The sequence below is a fragment of the Mesoplodon bidens genome (genome assembly GCF_964165515.1).
Source record: "Mesoplodon bidens genome assembly, contig: HAP1_SCAFFOLD_49, whole genome shotgun sequence".
NCBI lineage: Eukaryota > Metazoa > Chordata > Mammalia > Artiodactyla > Ziphiidae > Mesoplodon > Mesoplodon bidens.
This window is the reverse complement of record NW_027671810.1, coordinates 2,917,218-2,943,221: the sequence shown is the minus strand read 5'-3', so window position 1 is coordinate 2,943,221 and position 26,004 is coordinate 2,917,218. Positions and strand designations below refer to the sequence as shown.

At 39.5% G+C, this 26,004-nt stretch overlaps 1 long non-coding RNA gene across 12 annotated transcripts in view; it reads left to right on the top strand.

Annotated features, from left to right (window-relative positions):
- The window catches only part of LOC308611006, a 178,963-nt gene that overhangs the window by 39,819 nt on the left and 113,140 nt on the right, over positions 1-26,004 (top strand). Inside the window, exon 3 of one of the 12 annotated variants that reach the window (XR_014014736.1) lies at positions 23,787-24,011. The exons of 8 other annotated variants lie outside the window; for them this stretch is intronic. This is a non-coding gene — a long non-coding RNA (uncharacterized lncRNA). Of the gene's footprint in view, positions 1-477; positions 523-8,794; positions 8,826-23,179; positions 23,277-23,786; positions 24,012-26,004 lie in introns of those variants that run through there. 3 more of the 12 variants (XR_014014737.1, XR_014014738.1, XR_014014739.1) reach the window with 3 other exon arrangements.

Here is a 26,004-nt window from a genome sequence, read left to right as displayed (position 1 = left end):
GTAGGAGTAGGTAAAAGATGTGGTTAGACAAAGCGTAGAGGAGCAGGTCAGCACCAAGTGTTTCTGGCAAGTCCTACGTGTAGATCCCACGATCCTCTTAGAGCCACAGTACAAGCCTCGTGTTCTTGACATTGGTGGCAAAACACCATCCCTTGCTCGACTTACATGGTCCTGCCGAAGCACTTTTGTTCTCGGGCGTTAAAAGGTTTCCCTGAGGATCCCGCTGTAGGCCGTGAGCCTTCCTGAGCGACAGCCCCTAACGTGTTGACATTGGTGCCTTCCTTGTGCTTCCTGTAAGCCGAGAGCGTGCTGTCCAGGGAGCACTCAGTGCATATAACTTGTCGGTTCAGTAGAACACCGTTGTCACATAGGTACGTTGTTTTCAGTGCTCAGTCGAGGGATGCAATGAGGATCATCTGGAAGAACAGCCTTGTCACCCTTCCAGTAAATTTCGCTCTTTGTCTCTTACAATCTCAGAGGTTCGCGTTACACACCATGCAGTGAGGTCTCTGGCAAAGATTCCTTGTTTCCCAGCTGAATTGTATCATGCAGCCTGCGGTCTTGGTTCTGCCCCTCCACGGAACCTGATCCGGTTGAGGTGACCTGGCATCCAGCATACAAAGCAGTGGAGATTTGCCAGTCGTCACCTCAGACCACTGTCGCCTTGCCATCTGCAGAGTCTGCTCTGTGGGTTTCTGTGACAGATCTCTCCTTGCTGTCTTCCTGACTGATTCTTTCCTCCGCCCTCTGTGTGTGTTGTCGTTTCACCCTTGGTCCATGACTCTCCACCCCGTCTGATCTCACCCTCTGGCGCTTTTCACCTCCAACTCTGTCAGTTCTCCCACCTGGACCAGACAGATGCCTCTGTCCAGCCACTTGCCAGCATCTCTATGGAGTTTGTCCAAAGGGCACCTCGGATGACTAGATCCAGTAGATCCAGAAATGATTATTTACAGCCCCCCTGCCCCTTGCCTTGAGCTGTTGTCCCTGGCGGCTCATCGTTGCATCATCCAGCCTGTCACCTACCCAGAAAAATGAGTTCCTTCTAAAGTCCTTCTCCATCCTCTGTTACCACGTTGTAGTGTGAGACTTGTTAATGTCGTCTTCTAAATGGTTTTTATTCGTTCTCCTTCATCCCATACTTGTTACCATTAAAACAGCTTATCTGTTCATTCCTGTAGTTACAGAAACTTTTTTTCTGTGCCGCTACCTCTTTCCTCCAGCAGCTCAAGTGTATTCTCCACGCTGAGTATTTCTCCTAAAATATTAATCACAGCGTTTTGTCTGCATGTGGGAAGCACTTTAGAGGTTCCCTGGGTGACTGGACAAACGAGGTTGCCGTTCCGCGGAGCCATTAACCATCGAGCCCAGCACTGGGGGGAGGTCGTACCTCGCCAATGATGCGTTTGGATGGATCTGTGAGGTGAAATCCTGATCGGAGAGGCTTAGGAGAGAGGAGTGGGAGAACTGGGTTTGTTCTGGTCCCAACTTTTTCAAGATATTTTGCTGTGACAGGGAAAATAGAAACTGGACAGTAGCTGGGGTAGGAGCTGAGGTCCGGGGAGGATGTTGTGTTGTGTTGTGTTGTGTTGTGATGGGAGAAATAACAGTGGGAATGATCCAGTAGATGCGTGTGGGGGAGGGGAGAGCTGCGGGCCAGGGTCCTGGAGTGGGGAGGGGATGGCAGAGCTGGGTTGCAGGTGGGGAAGCCCTCCGATGGCTTCTCTGTTCTCAGGGAAGCAGCTCCTCAGCTGAGGGTGAGGGTGAGGTTGGGGGTTTGAGGGGAGAGCAGAGCTCTGGGGCCCAGCTCCATCGTGACCATCAGCACACACAGTCCAGCCAGCTGGGAAGACTGTACTTGCCTTCCCTGCCTGAAAAGCCATCTCCTTTCTTAAATGTGGGAGTAATTACTCTTTGGGGAGCCTATGTAATTACATGGGTGCTTCTCAGCTCAAAGCGAATTGAGTGCCAGTTCTGGCCACGGACATTTTCTGCTTTGCTGATGGAAGGGTCCCCAGAGGAAGTGTCCTGCTTGCCTGGCTCTTGGCCTCGAGGACCCTTCACACCATCTAGTGTTCTGTCTTTTATCTTTGACATAAACATCAAATGTCTTCAGGTTGTGCATGTGATCTTAAGAAGCAATTCCCTGCTTCCAGGAGCTTCTCTTCTCCTCGGGAAAGGCACTTCACAGACGTAATTACAGGAGAGGACGGGAATCCTGCCCGTCGATACGTAGGGAACTCCAGAGTGCTGACAAAGCAGAGCCTGCTTTTATTTATTTATTTATTTATTTATTCATTTAAATTTTTTATTTGTTTACTATTTAACTTATTCAGTTTTGGCTGTGTTGGGTCTCTGTTGCTGCGCGCGGGCTTTGTTCTCTAGTTGCGGCGAGCGGGCGCTACTCTTCGTGGCGGTGAGCGGGCTTCTCATTGCGGTGGCTTCTCTTATTGCGGAGCATGGCTTCTAGGCATGCGGGCTTCAGTAGTTGCGGGTCCCGGGCTCAGTAGTTGTGGCGCGCGGGCTCTAGAGCGCAGGCTCAGTAGTTGTGGCGCACGAGCTTAGTTGCTCTGCAGCACGTGGGATGTTCCCGGACCAGGGTTCCAACCCGTGTGCCCACCATTGGCAGGCGGATTCTTAACCAGTGTGCCACCAGGGAAGTCCGAGAGCCTGGTTTTAAATGCATTGTCAGAGCACGTGGCTCAGTGACCCGGGGAAGGGGGACGGCCCTGAAGTGACCAGGACTTGGGTAGCTGCAGAGGTTGGCGAGGCTCTCAGAGCAGCGTGAGGTGGACTGGATGAGGCTCCTGAGGTTCTGGTAAGGACCTCCCTCCTTAGGATGTGGGCCTCCCGTCAGGAAGAGCGGGACGTGAAGGCAGGCAGACCCTGAGGTTGACTGAAGAGCCTCCCCTCTGTGCTGGTTTTGGTTTCTTCCTGTGCAGAAACTGAAACCTTGTAATTGGGACAGTGAGTCATCTGATCAAAAGATGTCATGTGTAGAGACTGTGGACGGCATGAAACGCGGGGTGGGGTGCGGTGGGTCAAGTCAGGGGGACTCTGGGCTCCAGCGCGATGCCCGACAGGAAGGGGCGAGGCCGCGGCGTGTTCCCGCTCATCCTAGGCCCCGGTAAGCAGTATGGACGTTCCCTTGGGGCTTTCTGACTCGTGAATGAGGTTGAGAGTATTTTCACGTGCTTAGAAGCTGTTTCTTCTTTTTAATTGGTAGACAGTGTTTAGAGCAGTTTTAGGGTTCCAGGAGAGTCGAGCAGACAGCATTTTCCTACACCCGTCCCTCTGGGTTCCCTCCCTTGGTAACATGTCTCGCCTGTGGGGCGCGTCATCTCAGTGATGGATCCGCACTGACACCTAATTCTCCCCTGGAGTCTGTAGTTTATATTAAGGCTCACTCTCTGTGTCCTACTGTTCAGGTTTGGACAGGTGTGATGACCTGCAGCCACCACTGCAGTGCCACCCAGGACCATTTCACTGCCCGAAACATCCCTGGGGGCCACCTGTTCACCCGCCGAGTGCCCCCAAGCCCCCGACAGCTGCTGGTCTTGTTACTGTCTGTGTATTTTTGCCCTTTCCAGAATGTCACGTAATTGGGAGTCCTTCATTCTGTGGTCTTTTCAGACTGGTGTCTTTCTGTTTTTATATGAAGGGCCTGTTCATGTCCACTGCCTGTCTTACTGCCCCAATACTTTCTTGTTTTTGTTTTTCTTTTTGTTTTTGTTTTCTGCTGTACGCGGGCCTCTCACTGTTGTGGCCTCTCCCGCCGCGGAGCACAGGCTCCAGACGTGCAGGCTCAGCAGCCATGGCTCAAGGGCCCAGCCGATCCACGGCATGTGGGATCCTCCTGGACCAGAGCACAAACCCGTCTCCCCTGCATCCTTTGGCACTGGAAGGCTTCCAGAAGCCTCCCCCTTCCATTGCAACTGAGGAAGCAGGTCCTCAGCTGAGGGTGAGGGTGAGGTTAGGGGTTTGAGAATAGGCAGTTGGAAGAACTCCTCAGTCTGGAAGACACGATGTGGGAGGGAATCTGAGTAGCTCATGTAACGTGTGTATAGATTATTCACTAAATCTTGAGTTAGCTCTTAAGATTGAGAAGAAGCAGCATTAGGGAATAATAAGCAAGCTGTCCTCTACATCCTAAGACACGGTACCAACTGAGACTATAAATCTGCAGGTCCAGATTCATTCACAGATGGTAAGCTGATGGGAAGCTGTTAGCCAGAGTTAGGGGGGTAGGAAGCAAATCCCCAACTTCAGATGCTGTAGAGGGTAACGACCTGCCTCTCTCATGCAGGGGGAGATAGAATTCTCAGCTCAATGGCTCAGGACTCTGGTCCATTATCATGGCTGTTCTAATCTGTTTCTGAAGTGTTCTTTTCTACAGCATTTAAAAAAGTGACTGTATTATCCTGAACATTTTTATCAAGTAACAAATCAGCTGATATAAATGATAAAGTTGGCTGAAAGCAGGCCAGGATTTCAAAGGCCCTTCGGGATGTCTAGGTTGGGCACACTTCATGGAGCCTAAGAGTTTATTTAGATGGGGAGTCTTAAAAAGCTGCAACTAAAAGTGACCATAAAATCATCAAACTTTAAAGTTGGAAAAAGCCTCATTCTTTTTCAAATGTAAAAAAGCATTAACTGAGTCATTAAATGAGCTTTTAAAAAAGCCTCCTGGCAAGAGACTGACAGATATAGAACTTTAAACCCATGCCTCTGGGGCCAGTGCTCTTTCTATCATAAAATGTTTCTCCCTAACATTTGATGAATCAACACACACACACACACACACACACACACACACACACACAGTTCACTCTTCAACTTGCTTTCAACCATATGGAAACTTTATGGATTGAGTCTTTCAGGTATTATTTCAGAGCAGATAAGCCAAACGCTATTTCTCTCACCTGGCTCGAAGTACTGTTTAGTCTTCTCCAACTGGGTATAATTATTCACTAGGGATCTCACCTATTGTTCAACACTCAAACTTGTGATGGCCATGCTGTGGACTCCATTGTCTTGAGAGGAAAGCTTACACACCAAAACATTTGGGTGGGTGAAAGGAACACAGGAGAGGGGACTAGAGGAAAGTTATCAGTGAATATGTAGTGAGTTGTTGCTTTTCTACCTTGATTATGCCTGAATGGCTATTTTTATTAACATGAGCTTGTGCTACATGCTTGATGCATGACACACGCAGACTCCCTTAACTTAGAACATAATTGTGGCACATGTATCTCCAGCTACAAATATAGATACCAAAGAGCCTAAGGAGCTCTGAGAGTCATATACCTTCATTTATTTTTTGAGTTTTTCTTTTTGTGTGAGAATTGAAGAGAAATAAAAGCTAGAAAATATCCCTTATTCACGTGGCAATTTCTTTTCATCTTCCTTTTCTCAGGTAACATCTCTAGGAATCCTCCCATACCCAGGAAAAGATAGTTTCTCCTGCTCTTTACAATCAAAACCCCCTGGGCAACCCTTTCTCATACCTTTTATAACAGAGTGTTGAATTGTGGATTTACTTGTCTGAATCTTCTTTAACCTGTGAGAAAATTGAGTGCAGGGGCTGAATCTTCCAACAGTGTATCTTCCAGTGCCAAGCACAAAAGATTCAACTAACATGTAGCTTTAAAAAAAAGTATCTTGTACATATTGTAAGTGTTCAGTACATTTGTACATCAAATACATGAAATAATCAATGCTAAGAAATACAATAGGAAAAAAATAATGTTAAGGAGGATTTATAAATGAGTAGAAAGGGGATTTTAGGGAAGAAATCATGATTTAAGATTATTAGGTTTTTTAACCTGGTATAGGTTGAGGATTGCTACAGAAGAAAAGGCAGTTCAGTACTTTGAAAATGTGTGAAGTCTATATTCATTAGTTCATCAGCTAAAATAAGGTGGTATGCCCATAGCTGCTTATCTTTCCAATTTTTTCATAAATTTCAACTTGTTGAAAATATTTTTGAAACTAATTTTCTTTACCTTTTAAATTCTCTTGGAATTAAACATGGTGATTTACCACTAAGACCTTCAAGATGTATTAATTTATTTAGGCCACCGTAATAAATTTCAGAGAGAGTCTTTGTACAGAGATGCATTTTAAAAAACACAGTTAATCACCCAAAAGTAATTTATAAAGGAATTCAAATTTTAACCATTACTCATTAAAAAAAAGGAGAAAGGAATTAAATTCATAAAAAGTTGAACATTCTTAAATCTTCATCCCCCTACTCAATTTTCTTGTACTTCAGTGCTGCAGAATCTCTAATACAGAAATCCTCAATTATATCCAGCACTTTCTGGCTTTTCCCTTTTCTTTACAAACCCTCCATTCTTTTCTTTTTCTTTTTTTTAAGCATCTTTATTGGAGTATAATTGCTTTACAATGGTGTGTTAGTTTCTGCTGTATAACAAAGTGAATCAGCTATACGTATACATATATCCCCATATCCCCTCCCTCTTGCATCTCCCTCCCACCCTCCCTATTCCACCCCTCTAGGTGGTCACAAAGCACCCAGCTGATCTCCCTGTGCTATGCGGCTGCTTCCCACTAGCTCTCTAGTTTTTTATGTTTGGTAGTGTATATATGTCCATGCTACTCTCTCACATCGTCCCAGCCTAACCTTCCCCCTTCCTTGTGTCCTCAAGTCCATTCTCTATGTCTTTGTGTGTATTCCTGTCCTGCTCCTAGGTTCATCAGAACCTTTTGGGTTTTTTTAGATTCCATGTATATGTGTTAGCATACAGTATTTGTTTTTCTCTTTCTGACGTACTTCACTCTGTATGACAGACTCTAGGTCCATCCACCTCACTACAAATAACTCAATTTCGTTTCTTTTTATGGCTGAGTAATATTCCATTGTATATATGTGCCACATCTTCTTTATCCATTTCATCTGTTGATGGACATTTAGGTTGCTTCCATGTCCTGGCTATTGTAAATACACCTGCAATGAACATTGTGGTCCGTGATTCTTTTTGAATTATGGCTTTCTCAGTGTATATGTCCAGTAGTGGGATTGCTGGGTCGTATGGTAGTTCTCTTTTTTAGTTTTTTAAGGAACCTCCATACTGTTCTCCATAGTGGCTATACCAATTTACAGTCCCACCAACAGTGTAGGAGGTTCCCTTTTCTCCACACCCTCTCCAGCATTTATTGTCTGTAGATTTTTTGATGATGGCCATTCTGACTGGTGTGAGGTGATACCTCACTGTGGTTTTGATTTGCATTTCTCTAATGCTTAGTGATGCTGAGCATCCTTTCATGTGTTTGTTGGCAATCTGTAGGTCTTCTTTGGAGAAATGTCTATTTAGGTCTTCTGCCCATTTTTGGATTGGGTTGTTTGTTTTTTTGATATTGAGCTGCGTGAGCTACTTGCAAATTTTGGAGATGAATCCTTTGTCGGTTGCTTCACTTGCAAATATTTTCTCCCATTCTGAGGGTTGTCTTTTCGTCTTGTTTATGGTCTCCATTGCTGTGCAAAAGCCCCATAGCAGTACTGTGAGTGTCACTGAAGCAAACTTGGGTCCACTTATCCACATGCAGTAAACCCAATCTACTGATACTGGGTTGTGGTGAAAGAAAGTGCCGTTTTTATTGTAAGGTGCCATACAAACAGTCCGGGACAGCTAGTACTCAAAAAGCCTCATTTTCCTGATGGGTTTCAGCAAAGTGTTTTTAAAGGCAACGTGAGGGAGGGGAGTCCCAAGGTATGTGATCAGTTTGTGCACAGTTCTCTGGTTGATGGTGAGGTTACAGGACAGTGTCCCAGGGGTTAAGGTCATCAATTCTTTGGCTCCAGTAGGCCTGGGGGCTATGTGCTCATGGTCAGTAAGTAGTTAACCTTCCATTTGGTGGGGGTTTTAGCATCTGTAAAGCAGGAAATGTGCATCAAATACTGTGATCTATGTACTTCAGAGAGGAGCTAAAGTAGAGGATATGGGGGAGGGGTCTATTCTAGGAAGGCCCCATAGGGTTCTCCTCTGTTACATGAGCCCTGATGTTTTTTCCAAAATCCTCTTAAAGTTGAGGACAGACAGATTTGGTTTCCATTTTTGGCTACCAAAAACATCCTAACTTACACACTTGGCATAAAAATACTCTACTAATTTGGTACCTGCTCAGAGGTCTTGCTCAGGGCTGTACACAACTCCAGCATGTGTCATTCACATTGACATTATTATGAATGGTACCCCCTGGAATTGTGCAGCCCCCAACCTTCATAGTTGTAAAAGGCTGTGCTGCTTTGTATCTGCTCATCTTTCCAGCTCCCCTTCAGTTGTCTTACATATGTGAGCTACAGTTGAGTCAGTTCCAACTACTTTTGCTCTCCAGAGGAACCATGGTATTACTTGGGCTTTTTGTGATCACTTTGTTCCCAATGCCAAATACAGATTCTTCACAGTTTGTTCGTCTGACAAAGTCGTGTTTATTCTTTGATGCTCTTCTCAGATACCACCTTTACTATAAAACTTTTCTGGTCACATCATTTTCCTGCCATAGGCCCTAGGCACTCATAGTAAATGACTTTATCAAATGTAAACATAGCACTTTGTGTACATTTCTATCAGTGCATCTCATGATGGTTTTATGTTAGTCTTCTGTACTGACCTATGTGCTTTTTGAGCAAACAGATTTTTCTAATTGTGGCCTAGTAGAGGAAACCCTAGCACACAGCAGATGCTTAAAGGACTCTCTCTTTGTGGACTGTTTAATGTATTCATTAACACTCACAATTCACTGAATGAACCAAATCATTTAATATTTACAGTTTTCCACAGCAAGATCTTTTTCGACCCACCACCTAGAGTAATGAAAATAAAAACAAAAATAAATAAATGGGACCTAATGAAACTTAAAAGCTTTTGCACAGCAAAGGAAACCATAAACAAAATGAAAAGACAACCCTCGGAATGGGAGAAAATATTTGCAAACAAAGCAACTGACAAGGGATTAATCTCCAAAATATACAAACAGCTCATTCAGCTCAATATCAAAAAGTCAGGGCTTCCCTGGTGGCGCAGTGGTTGAGAGTCCGCCTGCCAATGCAGGGGACACGGGTTCGTGCCCCAGTCTGGGAAGATCCCACATGCTGCGGAGCGGCTGGGCCCGTGAGCCATGGCCGCTGAGCCTGCGCGTCCGGAGCCTGTGCTCCGCAATGGGAGAGGCCACAACAGTGAGAGGCCCACATACAGAAAAAAAAAAAAAAAAAAAAAAAAAGTCAAACAACCCAATCCAAAAATGGGTGGAAGACCTAAATAGACATTTCTCCAAAGAAGACATACAGGTGGCCAACAAACACATGAAAAGATGCTCAACATCACTAAGCATTAGAGAAATGCAAATCAAAATGACAGTGAGGTATCACCTCATACCAGTCAGAATGGCCATCATCAAAAAATCTACAGACAATAAATGCTGGAGAGGGTGTGGAGAAAAGGGAACCCTCCTACACTCCTGGTGGAACTGTAAATTGGTATAGCCACTATGGAGAACAGTATGGAGGTTCCTTAAAAAACTAAAGATAGAGCTACCATATGACCTAGCAATCCCACTCCTAGGCATATATCCGGAGAAAACCATAATTCGAAAGGATGGATGCACCCCAGTGTTCACTGCAACACTATTTATAATAGCCAGCACGTGGAAGGAACCTAAATGTCCATCAACAGAAGAATGGATAAAGAAGCTGTGGTACATATATACAATGGAATATTACTCAGCCATAAAAAGGAATGAAATAGTGCCATTTGCAGAGATGTGGTTGGAGCTAGAGATTGTCATACAGAGTGAGGTAAGTCAGACAGAGAAAAACAAATATTGTATATAGTACCATTTATGTGTGGAATCTAGAAAAATGGTAGAGATGAACTTATTTGCAAAGCAGAAATAGAGTCACAGATGTAGAGAACAACCTTACGGTTACCAAGGGGGGAATGGGTGGGTGGGATGAATTGGGAGATTGGGACTGACATATATAACTACTATGTATAAAATAGGTAACTAATGAGAACCTACTGTATATCACAGGGAACTCTACTCAGTGCTCTGTGGTGACCTAAATGGGAAGGAAATCTAAAAAAGAGCAGATATATGTATATGTATGACTGATTCACTTTGCTGTACAGCAAGAAACTAACACAACATTGTAAAAGAACTATACTCCAATAAAAATCAATTAAAAATTTTAGAGTTTTCAATCCCCCATTATCACATATATCCAGATGCAGCAATATTTACTTCTTCTCTCAGTTGCCAATGTCAACTAAAAAAAAACCAAACAATACCAGCATAGTAAGGAGAAACTTTACTCAAAAGGGTAAGTGTGAGGAGGGGTGTATTGCAATTGGGGGAGGAGAACTATTGCATTAGGGAGAATGCTGTGACCCTACGATCTGCAAGCCTCTCAGTGGTTAATCAAAAGGGGTTTTTCTTCTCTTGAGAGGAAGTAACAGGGGTATTAAGGGTAGGGTGAGGGAAAATGGGATAAAAGAGTAGCTTGAGTGGATGGTAGATCAGAGAATATTTTACCCTGAGCTCAGCCTGTTCTTAGGAGAGATTATATGTTGACTCAGTCTGACAGTGAGTCAGAGTTCTGGAGCCTGGAGGAAGGAGTGAAACTTTACAGTTTGATTAATAAGCAGTTTGTTCCAATTGATTAGTAGGAATAAACACTTCAGATGATAATTTATGAGACAAAAAAAATGGCAATTTGGAATATCTTTGTCTGGCATTGCCATAGGTAAACAAGAGGAGGCATCTGTGGTGGTTCTTAGGAATAAGCTGTTTTCCACAACACAAAGGGCAGAGAGATATCTTAACTTTTGCTGTTTTCCAGGATTCGAGGGCTCAGGTAAAATTCAACATTGTCACTAATAATAGTTTTCAGTATCGAAGGACACAATTAGACTATATAAAACTTTATTTTCGGTGCTTCCCTGGAGGCGCAGTGGTTGAGAGTCCGCCTGCTGATGCAGAGGACGCGGGTTTGTGCCCCGGTCCGGGAGGATCCCACATGCCGCGGAGTGGCTGTGCCTGTGAGCCATGGCCGCTGAGCCTGTGCGTCCGGAGCCTCTGCCCCGCAACGGGAGAGGCCACAACAGTGAGAGGCCCGTGTACCGCAAAAAAAATAAATAAATAAATAAAAAATGTTACTGTAAGCTAAGGCAAGGAAGTCAAAGATAGAAGATTAAGAGAAAACTGCTGGGGAAATGAGCAAGCATTATTAAAAACAAGTGACAGGTTTGTATTACTCTATTGGAAGTAGCATATAGTAGTGGAAAGACTAAGGAATTAGTTGGGCTCTCCGTAAGCTATTTGAAGCACAGCTTTTCCAAAGCTAAGTAAAGTTTTCTCTAATCATCAGCTGATTTGTGGTTTCAAAATCCTGTAGTGTTCTTGATGCAGTTACCACCAAAATGAAGCATGCCCTTCTTCCTAATGGTCTACTCCTCCCCTTCCTTGTACTATATGTGCAAAACAAATGACATATACGAACTCTTTATGTTCTCTTTTCACCCTGCTTTCATTCCACATTGCACCAAGATTTTATTTTCCACATCAGTAGTGGCTTTATAATTTCCAAATTCAAAGGTTTTTCTTGTCTCATTTACTTTAAAATCTCAATTGCTTTTGATTTTTTGCTCCTCACAGATGACTCTTATCTTTTTGCTGTAATTGTGTTGACTATGTACTACCTGTTACTCTTTTTACATATTTAGCAAATCAGTTTGTTACTTTGAGTGCTTCTTTTTGATTTTTCCCATTCCATTATTTTGGGAATTCACCATACTTCTGTATTTTGTGTGCTGGTTCTCCTCTATCAGACTATTGATTCAATTTTATGTTTCCAGCTAAAACCTGCCATTGGATTGGCTATTACCTCAGTGGGAAATGGCTATGGTATCCATGTAATGTACTCTCACTAAAGCCCCAACTTTGTATTGCTAATTGCCTTCTAAATATTCATAAATGGATGTCTTGCTATTCCTTGAAAGATAGCTATTCAAAATCATTTTTCTCTCCAAGCCTAGTCCCCCTTTCTGATTTTCTCATTCTTCTATCTCTGCCATAGCCTTTAGATACAAAAAAAATTTGAATGTTTTTTCAACCAACACTCTGTAGGCTCCTTGCTATCCTCCTAGGCCAGGTCTTTAGGCCAAGGTAACTAGTCTCTGGATCCATTAGAAAGTCCAAGGGGGCAGAATTTTCTTTATGCTTTGTTCATTAATGTAACCTAATCACGAAGGATGATAACTAGCTCAATTAATATTCATTAATAAATGAATGAGCCCAAATACCCAAAGTTAGGTTCTCCTGTTATTTATTTTACTTTAATTACCAGATGAATATTTTTAATACCACTTTTGTATTGCTGCTTTTCTGATCAGAAACTTCATTTAGTCTATTTTGTCTCTTTTTTTCTGACTTTTAAGATTGTCCATTTTTCTATTCTAAGGAGGTCCTAAGAAAGTGAATTAGTGTTGTGGGTAAGAGTGAACGTACTGGAGTTAAACAGCCTGAGTTTGATTATTGTTCTTTCATTTACTAACTGGGACAGATATTTAATTTTTCTGTGCCTTGATTTCTACGTCTGTAAAATTGAGATAATGATCATTGGATTGATGTTAGGATGAAATAACTTAGTTCCTCTTAAGCACTCAAACAGTGCCTGGTATTTAATGAATGCTCAATGTGCATTATTATTGTTATTATTATTATTAACCTCTACATTTGAAAAGCGTCTGTATAGTCAGTGACATCCAAATGTTTAATACAACATATCCCATCTTTCAAACAAAATTTTACATGTAATCCCAATAACTTTATGAAATACAAAATAAGTGTGGCTTTGATTATTTGTATCCTCCGCTCTTTCATAAACTCATAAGTGTCCTTGACAAAATCCCCAAACTCCAAGAACTACAATTTAAAAACCACTGGTCTCAGTAACTTTTTTGTTAATATTTATTTATTTGGCTGCACTGGGTCTTAGTTGTGGCATGCAGACTACTTAGTTGTGGCATGCGGAATCTTAGTTGCAGCATGTGGACTCTTAGTTGCAGCATGCATGCAGGATCTAGTTCCCTGACCAGGTATTGAACCCGGGCCCCCTGCATGGGGAGCACAGAGTGTTACCCACTGGACCAGCAGGGAAGTCCCTGGTCTCAGTAACTTTTGATATAAGTATTTACTGATTGACTAAGTCATTTTGAAAACCAGTAGATTGTAGAAAGAGCAGGCATTTTAATAATGCATCTATTATATTCCTGTCTCCAATGAGGTTATTGTAAGACAAGGAAGTTACATTTGAAAATATTATCTAGCACAGAGAATTTATATCTATTTTAGTAAATTAATTTAGATCAAAGGAATAAACTTTTTTAATAATAAATGAGGGGTAAGTTTGAATTAGAAATCATATTTAAGGAATCAAAGTATTGTGTTATGATGGTTGTCATATATAGAATAGATTATTTGCCCTTTGAGCATTTGGAGATGACTTAAAACATTATTTGTTTCTGAAGTAAGCCTATAAGATGTAAAAACCATTTTCTAAATGATAATATTGATATTAACAATACTTATCCTTTTACTTTCAACTCTGTAAGTTTAGTAAAACTTCAGACTTTATTGATATCCCCATATCTAAAAGATATTTATCTCTACTGCTTAACTGGAAATTTTTGAGAAAAAATTAATTGATGTTATTAAAAGAAAGGTGTCATCTAAAATTATACTGTCTTATTCTTACAAAGAATTTCCGGAGTAATCCAATGAACATGTGACTAAGAGTCATGTACCCTTAAAGGGGTTGAGGACACGTTGTTCATGAGATATTTTAGTCCCTTCATTTTACAAATGAGAAAACTATGAGCCTGCTTAGCTAAGCAATTTACCAAAGATAGATGATTGCATATTAAATATTAAGAAGTATTAAAATCTCTGTTCTCAATCCAATACTCTTTCCACCATTTGGAAAATTAATCATACAGTCTCAAACATCAAAATATTTTTTCCTGTATCCAAAAGAGAACAGAATGTCATGTTTTAGAACCCAGATGTCATATCAACTTAAAAAGCAACATAAAAAACAATTTTAAAATAAAACTTTGGATTAAGCAGATGATGACTGCTTGATTGGTAGTGGCTTATAGTGGAATATAAAGTAAATCAATAAGCAGAAATACTGCAGTCATCTGTTTTTCTGAATGTCAATAAACAGAGCTGTTCTAAGAAGGATTGAGAAATACCAAAAGGCTGGTCTTTCTCCAATCTGTGGTTGTCTTTATTGAACTCCTTTTCTTTTTTCTTTGCCCTTTTAGGTGCCTCTTATCTCTGTTCTCTCCTCCTCCTACCAAAACTTCTTCTAGGAAACTTAGACCAAACTTGTACTGAAATGTAAATGGCTTACAAGCCTTAAGGTGCTGCCTCTCCCAGGGAAGTGTGAGGAGTGAGATTTAAGAGGGGCAAAGAAAGGTAAAGTTATAGAATATATATCTAAATATGAAATTTTAAGCATCAATGAGGAAGAGAGTAGCAGTATTAAATTGTAGGAGAACACACTTCCCAGTGATTTTAAAACCATTGTTAATCTCCACAAAGAAACAAAAGCCAAACAAACAAATATGCAACAAATATAACAGCCAAACACAAAAACAAAAATAAAAAAACCCAAATTAATGGGACTTGACTATGTTGAAACTGAGATTAATATGTGAAGTATTGATTTCTCTAATAAGTTGATTCCCTCAGTCCATGAACATGCTATATCCCTTTATTTAGGTATTCTTTAATTTTTCTCCGTAGTGTTTCATAATTTTGCATATAGAAATCTCCATATCTCTCATTAGATTTATTTTTATGTGTTTCGCTTTTTAGATATTACCATCAAGAGCATCGTTTTCTGAATATCCTATTTGTTGTTGGTCTGTACAAATACAATTGATTTTTAAAAATACTGACCTTGGATTCAGCAACCTTGTTAAATTATCTTATTCAAATGGCTTACCTGTAGAATTTGTTTCAAATACCATAATGATTAAAAGATCAATTCTCTAAAACAATGTAATAAATCTAAGATTTCATACAAACAATAATGTTTTTAAAAATTCATACAGCAAAAATTGACAGGAAAAGAAGAATAAATATGTAAATCCACAATCATCGTGGGAGATTTTAACACAACTCTCTCAGTAGTAGGTAGAACAACCAGCCAAAAGTCCATGGAAGATTTTTAACACAAATACCAAACTTGATCAATTTGAAATATATAAAACGCTCTACGCAACAATGATGGAAATCACACTTTTAACAAGTATATATAGACTATATTACAAAATTAATTATATGGTTGTACATAAAGCAAGTCTCAACATATTTCAAAGACTGAAATACAATAAAATATGCTTTCTGACCATTGAGATGTTGAATTAGAAATCAGTAACCAAAATTATTTAAAAATAGATCCAAATGTTCAGGAATTAAGCATTTTACTTAAATAATCCACAAAGTAGAAATCACAATTAGCATAAGAAAAGCAAAATTTTAGGTATACTCCCATGGTTTATTATATATGTGTGTACTCTAACACCATCACAGTTTCCCCACAAGCATATGCACTAACAGAGTTTGTATCCTATTTATCTAGTTTCCTTTAGGGTCTGATAAGGCCAGTTGAAGATGCTTACTAAATGCTAATTGGTGTATCAGCAGAACTCTTGGTTTTAAGCAACATGATATAACTTAGATAACTTTAAGAAAATGAATTTATTACAATGATATAGAGTAGCTCACAGAATGGTTTGGAGAGTCAGAGAACCGTGGGTGTAAACTATCAGCCAGGAGAAATATCTAAACTTATTTCATGGTCTGATGGGGTGAAGATGAGATTGCCACTACTGCTGGATTACTTGATTACCCTGCAGATTGTAATGCTGAGCTCATAAACACAGAAGGTTAGATGCTGCTGGAAAGAGGATATTGCTTCCACTAGGGTTCTTTTGTGTGACCAGAATAGATTCTACAATTGCTGTTTTCCACTCACTCACTGGCAGCTTTTAATTGCAAATCTGGGGCATATGCATCCAACTGATAGAATTCCGTTTTTGTGCTAATGCCCTAGTTTCAAAGGAGGCTGAGAAAACAAGTACTTGAGATGTTTAGCTTCTATGGTGAAAGGTGGATTTGCCTCATAAAGAGGGAGATTCCTAAAACATAGGGAATGGACAAGGTTCATGCAATTTATCTGACTTTCAGGCAGACATGGGTCTTGCCAAGACACTTTGGATAGTCTATTTACTGATCTGTAGGTTCTCTGAGCATGATGTCAATAAAATAGAGGATAAGTGTGATGCCAGGAGGTCAAGGTCCCTATGAGCTAAGCTGTGATATAGAATGAAAAAGTTGAGACAATACAGTGAAATTAATACTGCTGCCTTGCGATTTGCAAGCAAATTGTTCTGATGTTCTCAGCTTTTTAGAGTAAAGGAATAAAAGCATGTGCCTAATCAATAGCTATCGATTACTTAGAAAGCAAAGCAGGTTCCTTAGAACCTTACTGATTTGTTCTAGTGAAGAGACCACATATAGAATAACGGCCTCAATTTGCTGTCTCTAGCTGATCAAATTTATAACAGTCTTCTGTTTTACTCCTGAATACTCTGACTTCTACACTAGACAAATTGAAATTTTAAAAGGGAATATGATAGAAATCACCAACCCTGAATTTGTAAAATCTTCAGTAGTGAAACTAATCACTGTGATTCTCTTAGGGATTTAATCATGCTTTTGATATATTATTATAATAAATAGAGGAAGCTCTTGGGGCTTTTATTGGGCTTCCTAATAAAAATATTATTCCCTGAGACATGCAGCCAAGATGGTGATTCTGCTTGTGGCTGAGTGTACTACTTTAATGATATACTAAGAAACTAATGAAATATTTATGGACATTTGGGGCATCCTACTAGCCCTACTGGGAGGCAGACTTAAGTCTAACTGCCATTTATCATTTCATCTTCATGTCTCCACCCTGACTAGTGGAGAATAGTGGTATTGCAAGTACCAAGAATCAATACAGTGAAGGCTAAAGAGGTTGGGATGGGAAAAATTGACTTCCATTTTCTAGGTAACTCTTATTGGCTAAGTCATTACATATCTCCAATCATGGCGAAAAAAATGTTACTATATATTGTAAAATTGACTTCTCCTTAGAACGATGGCAAGTGAGGGTTGGAGAGTCCTTTCTTTATTGGAATCTACCATTATATCCTCATCCCACTACAAAGAAGTCCAGTTCTTTTTCAGTCAATGCCCCATTCCAAGATGCCAATTAAACTCTCATAATAAAGCAGTTATCAGAATTAAATGTTTACTGTTATTCTATCTCAACCTGTGGATGCAAGAAGTAAGACTTTTATCACATTCACAGAAAGTTAATGATATTTTGGCATTACCTTGAGCTGGGAATTTAAGACTGGAATATTACATTCTTATTACATTGGTGTATCCTGTTGTCTTTATTTTTAATTTATTTTATTAATTTATGAAAAACTTTATTGTGGTAAGAAAACAATATGCGATCTACTCTCAAATTTTTAAGTGTATAATACAGCCTCTGGCAACTATCATTCTATTCTTTGTTTCTACGAGTTTGACTATTTTAGATATCTCATGTAAGTGGAATCATGCAGTATTTGTTCTTCTGTGACTGGCATATTTCACTTAGCGTAATGTCTTCAGATATATCTACATTACTGCACATGGCAGATTTTCCTTCTTTTTTAAGGCTGGACAATATTCTATTGTATGTATATATTACATTTTAAAAATGTATTCATCCATCAATGGAAATTTAGGTTTTGTCCATATCTTGGCTGTCATGAATAATGCTGCAGTGAGCATGGTAGGGCAGAAATATCTTCTAGATCTTGGTTTCAAATCTTTAGACTATCTACACAGAAGTGGCATTGCTGGGTCATGTGATAATTCTATTTTTAAGGTTTGGAAGACCCTCCATACTATTTTCCGTAGCAACTGTACCATTTTACGTTCTTACCAACAGTATACTGTAGTTCCAATTTCTCCACATCCTTACCAATACTTTATTTTTTTTTATTTTTATAATAGTCATCCTAACAGGTTCAGGATGATATCTCATTGTGTGGGGATTTTTTTTGTTTGTTTTTTGGGGGATTTTTTGGTCTGCACTGTGCGGTATGTGGGATCTTAGTTCCCTGACCAGAGCTTGAACCTGCACCCTCAGCAGTGAAAGCACAGAGTCTTAACCACTGGACCACCAGGGAATTCCCTCATTGTGGTTTTGATTTACATTTTTCTGATGATTAGTGATGTCGAGCACAGGGTTTGCAAATGTTTTCTTCTATTCCATAGGCTGCCTTTTCATTTTGTTGATTGTTTCCTTTGCTGTTCAGAAGGTTTTTAGTTTGATGTAGTTCTACTTGCCCATTTTTGCTTTGTTGCCTGTGCTTCTGGTGTCATATAGATAGGACATCATTGCCAAAATTAGTGTCAAGGATCTTTTCCCCTATGTTTTCTTCTAGGAGTTTTACAGTTTCAGATCTTATGTTTAATCCATTTAGAGTTGATTTTTGTGTATGATACAAGAGTCCAGTTTCATTCTTTTGCATGTGGATATCCAGTTTCACCAACACCATTTGTCAGTTCTGAGAAAGTGCAAATTTGGAGGCATAACAGTTTCTGATTTCAAAAAATAAATTACAAACCTACAGTACTCAAAAGAGCATGGTACTGGCAAAAAGACAGACTAATGGAACAGAATAAAGAGACTAGAAATAAACATATGCATATACAGCCAACTGATCATTGACAAGGGAGCTAAGAATACACAATAGGGAAAGGATGCTCTCCCAGTGCCCTTAGAAGTAACCATGACACCCTACAGATTTGGAATACTCAGGGCCTTCATACTTTTTGAAAAGATAAATTTATGTATTTATTTTTGGCTCCATTGGGTCTTCATTGCTGTGCACAGGGTTTCTCTAGTTGTGGCGAGTGAGGGCTACTCTTCATTGCAGTGTGTGGGCTTCTCATTGCCGTGGCTTCTCTTGTTGCAGAGCACAGGCTCTAGGCTCATAGGCTTCAGTAGTTGTGGCACACGGGCTCAGTAGTTGTGGCTCGTGGGCTTAGTTGCTTCCCAGACCAGGGCTCGAACCCATGTCCCTTGCACTGTCAGGTGGATTCCTAACCACTGCACCACCAGGGAAGTCCCAGGACCTTCATACTTTTACATGTGAGTTACTACTTGATTTTCCCTAGTCAGGTCACTAGTAGGCTTTAAGTTGCAGGAGACTCGAAGGATAATTTTTTCTCAATTTGTTTCTTATTGCCAACTAGAGATTTACTGTCTTCAGTGCCAACCAGGCTAGATAAGTGATGACAATTTCCCCTATATCCTCAATGATCTGTTGTCTGTGATCTCTCCTGGTATCAATTTTTATGTTAGAGCAATCGGTGACTTACTCTGGGTTAATTACGTAGAAAATAAACTATTAAAAAGATATTGGACAGTTTATGGAATCTCTAAATAAAAGATTCAACAACCAGGATTGGTGTTTGGAAGTTTAAACTTATGCCTAGGAATCATGCTGTAGAATTGGTCCAGGGAACAACCTAGTGCAAGAGTCACTGGGCAGAGACACTTCAGCTAGAACTACAAATATCAATGATAGGGGATGCTAAATACAGTAATATGAATCACTGATACATTTGTTCTGGATACTGAAAACAGTGTGTGCTTTCCACTTCCAGAATATATTCTAAGCAGTCTTTTCTTCTTGTCAGTAGCTTCTAGTCCAGTCTCCAGAATGGATATAACTGATTGTCAGAGCTAAGGTCATATGCTAGCCTATGGCTTTAAAGGATACTGAGAGATTAAGTAGCTGGCATTTTCAATCTCTATAACGAGAGACAGATTCTTCCTCATAAGATGGGGATTTCCATAACTTATACATGGGTTCACACACTGGACAGAAACGAGGAGTAGAACTCTCCATTAGAGTTTATTCATGAATAAATACCACAGAAGTCATAATTTTCTTTACAATAATATTTTGGAAACAAGAATAAGGAAGTTATCTATCTATCTATCTATCTATACACACACACACACACACACACACATCCATATATGTATATATGGGTGTGTGTGTCTTTATAAATTCTGACTTTATATAAAGTAGGCCTTTGTTTTTTACTGTTACTGTTCTGAATGCAGAATGGCGATCCTTTTCGTTACAAAGAGGAAAATGAAAACTTTTTTCTGAACTAAACTACATGAAATGTGAACATGAAGATTAACATCATCTCTGAGGCAGGAACCTCAAAATTATACTCCTTCTCAATCAATGCTATTGTCAGTTCTTAGTTTTATTACTTATTAAAGGAAAATATATATCCAAGACATTACTGCAAATAAATATTTTAGAATATGTCTGGCTTTTCCTGTACAGTGAAAACATTTTTATAATATGAAATGTAAGAATAGATATTTTTCCAACGTAAGTTCTCATTGCATATTCTCACATATTATAACCATATATAATTACTGTTAATTGAAAAAGCTGAATTAGATGAGTAAATTGTTAGAGCCAGTGGTAAGAAAATAATTATATATTGTTTTTAGCACAGTATTTAAATTTGAAAATTAAGAAACTTTTGAGGGACTTTTCATCTAGCTAATAAGTGAGTTAATTAAAAACAGAGGAACGTTGTGAAGAGTGGCACCATGGTGTTTTTAGAATCCGAGGGATATGAATTCAAATTATTCAATGATAATTTTTGAGATCCTACCACAGCCAGGTACATGGCTTTTACATTTTCTCTAGGAATTTCATTTTTTTTTTTTTTTTTTTTTTTTTTTTTTTGCGGTACGCGGGCCTCTCACTGCTGTGGCTTCTCCCGTTGTGGAGCACGGGCTCCGGACGCGCAGGCTCAGAGGCCATGGCTCACGGGCCCAGCCGCTCCACGGCATGTGGGATCTTCCCAGACCAGGGCACGAACCCGTGTCCCCTGCATCGGCAGGCGGACTCTCAACCACTGCGCCACCAGGGAAGCCCTAGGAATTTCATTTTCATCATCTAAACAATAGATCTAAAACATTGAACTAATGAAGTTTTTGAGAGCAGAACAAATCTTAAAGGCAAGACACAAAAAGGTGAAAACCTTTCCAAGTAACTTGACTATGTTCCAGAGCAAAACTCAATAATATTTATAGAAATACAAAAATATTCATCACTACTACAAGGCAAAATTAATAAGTATGGCATCCAACCAAAGATTACCAGGCATACAAAGGGACAGGAAAAGATGAACTATAATAAGAATAATCACTTGAAAGTGACCCAAAACTGGCACAGATGTTAGAATGAGAAGATAAGAAAGTCAAAATAGCTTTTATAATTGTACCACACATGTTAAAAAAAATTATGTCGAAATATAGAAGATATATAAAAGAACCAAATTTAACATCTAGAGATGAAAGGTGCAGTTATTGAGATTAAAACAAAGCAACAAACAAATCATTTGATAGGTTTTGTGAGTTTGAAACTTTGTTGTTTGAAAATTTGTTTCATTTGTTCTACCAGTCAGACCTGGTAGAAGAAACAGTGTTTCTGGGTAAGAGATGGTGAAAATACCAGTCCTCCTGTTAGTTCACTGTCACTCTCAGAGAGCTTAAAAGAGAACTCAGTGTGGTCAAACAGTAGCCCAGAGAATAAGTTGGAGGGGGTTATTGCTGGAAGTGACAAAAATAAGACATGGCTTCCACTTTGGGGTGTCTTCCGTTGTAAAAGAGGCAAGAATGAGGATGAACCATAAACTCTTCCCATGCTGAAGCCACAGAGTGAACCCATCCCATGTTATTAGAGGCCACTGATATCAGAGGCAGAAGACCAGGATCATAATTGCTAATGGGCAGCTAATTGTGCTTGTAGTCAGAGGAGGGTCTCCCTCTTTTCCCCTTTTTCTTTTTAATTCTAAACCCAGGGTTATAATTAAACAAAACAGGAATTTAGAGAAGAGCATGTGGGAAGCCTTTTGGCTATTTGGAGTTGTTGCTTTGAACAAATATCCCCCCAATAAAAATAATAACATAATAATAGTGGTACATGAAATGTCCATATATTTACTTAAATGAATTCTTTAAAATTAGATGTAATTTTTGGTCTAGACCGCAAAAGCATTAAATTTCCCTTGTAGTAGTTACTGAAAAAAAATTAAACATTTAAATTTTTTTACTTCATCAAGATTGAATTTCTCAATCAAACCACATATGATTAACCTGGCTTTCCAATGTATCTTTTATAACAGACACATAATCTGATAATAAACATGGCACTGTTTTCTAAATTTTTTTTAAATTAATTTATTTATTTTTGGCTGCGTTGGGTCTTCGTTGCTGCACGCGGGCTTTCTCTGGTTGCGGTGAGCGGGGGCTACTCTTAATTGCAGTGCACGGGCTTCTCATTGTGGTGGCTTCTCTTGCTGCGGAGCACGGGCTCTAGGGGCGTGGGCTTCAGTAGTTGTGGCTTGCGGGATCTAGAGCGCAGGCTCAGTAGTTGTGGCACACGGGCCTAGTTGCTCCATGGCATATGGGATCTTCCCGGACCAGGGCTCGAACCCATGTTCACTGCATTGGCAGGCGGATTTTTAACCACTGCACCACCAGGGAAGCCCTTCTAAATTATTTTTAATGACATACATGATAGAACACGAGAGGATCTTGGCCCATTTAGCAACCCCCATACTTTTATTTTAATGGAACATATAGTTTAGGTAGAAAATATAGCCTAGTGGATTTTAAAAAAATGATCTTTGGAAATGAAAAATAATGGAACTGAAAGATTATGTATAAATTAGAGACTATAAGGATTTGATTTATTTGAAGTACAGAGTCCTTAAATTGTGCTTCTGGTTAATAAACTGGCTTTAGACATTGGAGAAAGGTCTGTAATTTCTTCTACTACAGTCTGGTATTTCAAGAGCTACCAAGAAAACACTGCTGAATGGCTTTATGTCTCAGAAGTTAAGACACAAGAGAAGTCAGATATCACCACTATGGTGGTAAATTCCCTCTATGCAAAACAATTTAAAAAAATTCCACTTCTCTCATTAGAATACCACAGTGCAGAACTTCCGTGGTGGCGCAGTGGTTAAGAATCCGCCTGCCAAGGCAGGGGACATGGGTTCGAGCCCTGGTCCAGGAAGATCCCACATGCCCAGAGCAACTAAGCCCGTGTGCCATAACTACTGAGCCTTCATGGCACAACTACTGAAGCCCACGTGCCTAGAGACCGTGCTCCGCAGCAAGCGAAGACACCGCAGTGAGAAACCCACACACCTCAATGAAGAGTAACCCCGACTCGCCGCAACTGGAGAAAGCCCACGTGCAGCAATGAAGATCCAACGCAGCCAAAAATAAATAAAAATTAATTAATTAAAGAAGAAAAAAAGAATACCACAGTGCAATGTCATCATCTCCTCAAGAAAAAGTGCCATATAATTCTGTTCTCTGTCTTCAGTGTTATGCAGTAAGACAAGATCTGTTTTCTCCAAGTCCCCCCTCCCTTTTTTTGGTCATTTCCCCCTCCTAGAAGAGAGCCTTAGCTTAGATGAGAAAAGAAAGTTTCTATTATCATAACACCAAATAAAGGCTATCAACATTTGCAAGAGAAATTTTGATTGTAGATGTTTAACTGAAAAATTAAAACATATTTCCGTAGGACCTTCAAGGTACCTGACCTCTCCCACAGCCTATCTTGCTGAGAAGATGAAAGGAGCCTATTGACTGCTAATCAAGCCTTGCAGAGTAAGAAGAAAGCTAAAAAAAACCAAGGTCATGGTGAAGAGGAGAAAAGTTAGGGAGAACCTACAGAGATGCAGCTTTAAGCTGAAACCTGTATAGACTTTAAATGGAAAAGAGGAAAACACTATCCATGCTCTCCACTGTTCTCTACGTGTTTTGTATTGTAAAGTAGGCTTTTCTTCTAGTAACAGACCCACTTTCATGCTCTTCCAGATATTCAAGTCTACATAAATGAGGATTTATATACTTGTGGTCTTGTCTGAGATTACTGTACTGTGACATAACATATGGCTGTGCCTCCATCTAAGACTACCATAGAAATTAGCCAAGAAATACTCCACCGTTTATCTAAACTACCAGATTGTTGCTGAGGAAGGGGAGTGCTCACAGCTTTTGTAAACTGATGTAATGAATACTCATTCAGCAGGGGAGTAACTTGAGAAAAGTAGTATTCTTGGCCTGGAAGCACTGGCCGAGTGTCAAGTTTGAGAATGCATGGTTTAACATGAATGCCTAGGTTAATACTTTCTAGTGAGTTTATTAGTTTCCCATAGGAAAAATTCACAAGCTGTTATCAGGCTATGAAGAGAGGGAAGAAGTCTGGGGAAGGTCATTTGTGTATCTGCATCATCCAAAATGGATGATAGAAGGGAAATTAGATAGTTTATGAAGACGGAGGAAAAGTCCCTGAATGATATGGCAATATTGATGGGGGCAATGCAGTTGATACAGTATTTGGCTCCAGCTACATTTGAAACAGGGCTTGAAACTAGTGAGAAGACAGCCAGTAAGAACGTGACAAGAAGAATGCATTATTTAGGAATTCATGATTCTCTGCCATTCTCAAATAATTCATTGAATAATTAATTGAGAGGATGGGTAAGGGAAATTGATTAAATAAGCTTTAGAGGAACTGATATAAATTATTTAGTGGTCAGTGTATATTATGATTGATTTAAGAGATTTTCAAGGGTAATTTTGACTTTAGTCCCTTAAACAATATTTTCCACTGATTTTAGCACCTAATCAAATATCAGAGTAATATTTGACTCCAATTTATGGACAGATTTGAATATACAAAATCTTAAGTAACCTAAGAATGGAAGGCAAGTTTAAAGAGAAGTTATAAGGTATGAATACAAATTTTTCCTCTCAATGAGCAGTGCAAAAGGAGAACTACAGCTGTAGAACCCTAGAGTTTGTAGAGCTTTTCAGTGTGATTGAGCCATCAGAGATCAATGTTTTATGGTACCATAGTAGGAAATCCTATATTATGATATCTTAGTATCGAAGTTAGTAATCTTATTCAATTGTGATGGTATTGTAAAAGACTAAGAAAATTAGGATGTGTGTGTGTTTGTACTAAAGGAAGTTGAAGAAGAAACTATTAATCATTAATTTACTCTATCCCAAATTCAGAATTCAGAAGTTGGCATGGTATAGATTCAGGAATTTTTTTGTCTGTGTTAGATTTAAGGAAGGAGTGAATATTATTTGATACCCATAGGAAGACTAAACCTAAAGAGAATATAAATACTTTTTTCTAGTGAGATTTTTTTTTCCTTTGAAAAAATGCTTCAGGGCAACACTAGAGTCTAAACTCTTTGGGGACAGTGCCTACTGGTGGGAGTATTTGGAAGTGTAGGTATAGTTAAATAATAAACTTGATTCTTGGAGTTAAGGACTCAGAAAAAGCAAGAAAAGTTACTTCTCTAAGGGCAAGATCACCTTAAGGAAGTTAATTTGAAAATGTCATTTAACAGGTGTGAGTTTTGAGACACTTCAGTGAATATGTGCACCATGTTGTTTATTGACAAGGGGGAAAAGAATTACTTATGTCATTAACAAGACCACTTCTTACCAATCTTAAAGAACTAAAGATATTTGGAGAGTTCAGATGGTATTATAATTGGTTCATCCAAGGTTACTCCTAGAGTGAAATAAGTGGATTGGCATTCAGTATCTATTTGATCTATAGTCATTTCCCTTTATTCGAGGTTTCATTTTCTGCTGTTTCAGTTACCCACGGTCAACCGAAGTCCAAAAATATTAAATGGAAATTCCCAGAAATAAACAATTCATAAATTTCTGAGTAGTGTGATGAAATCTTGTATCATCCATCCACCCACCGGGGT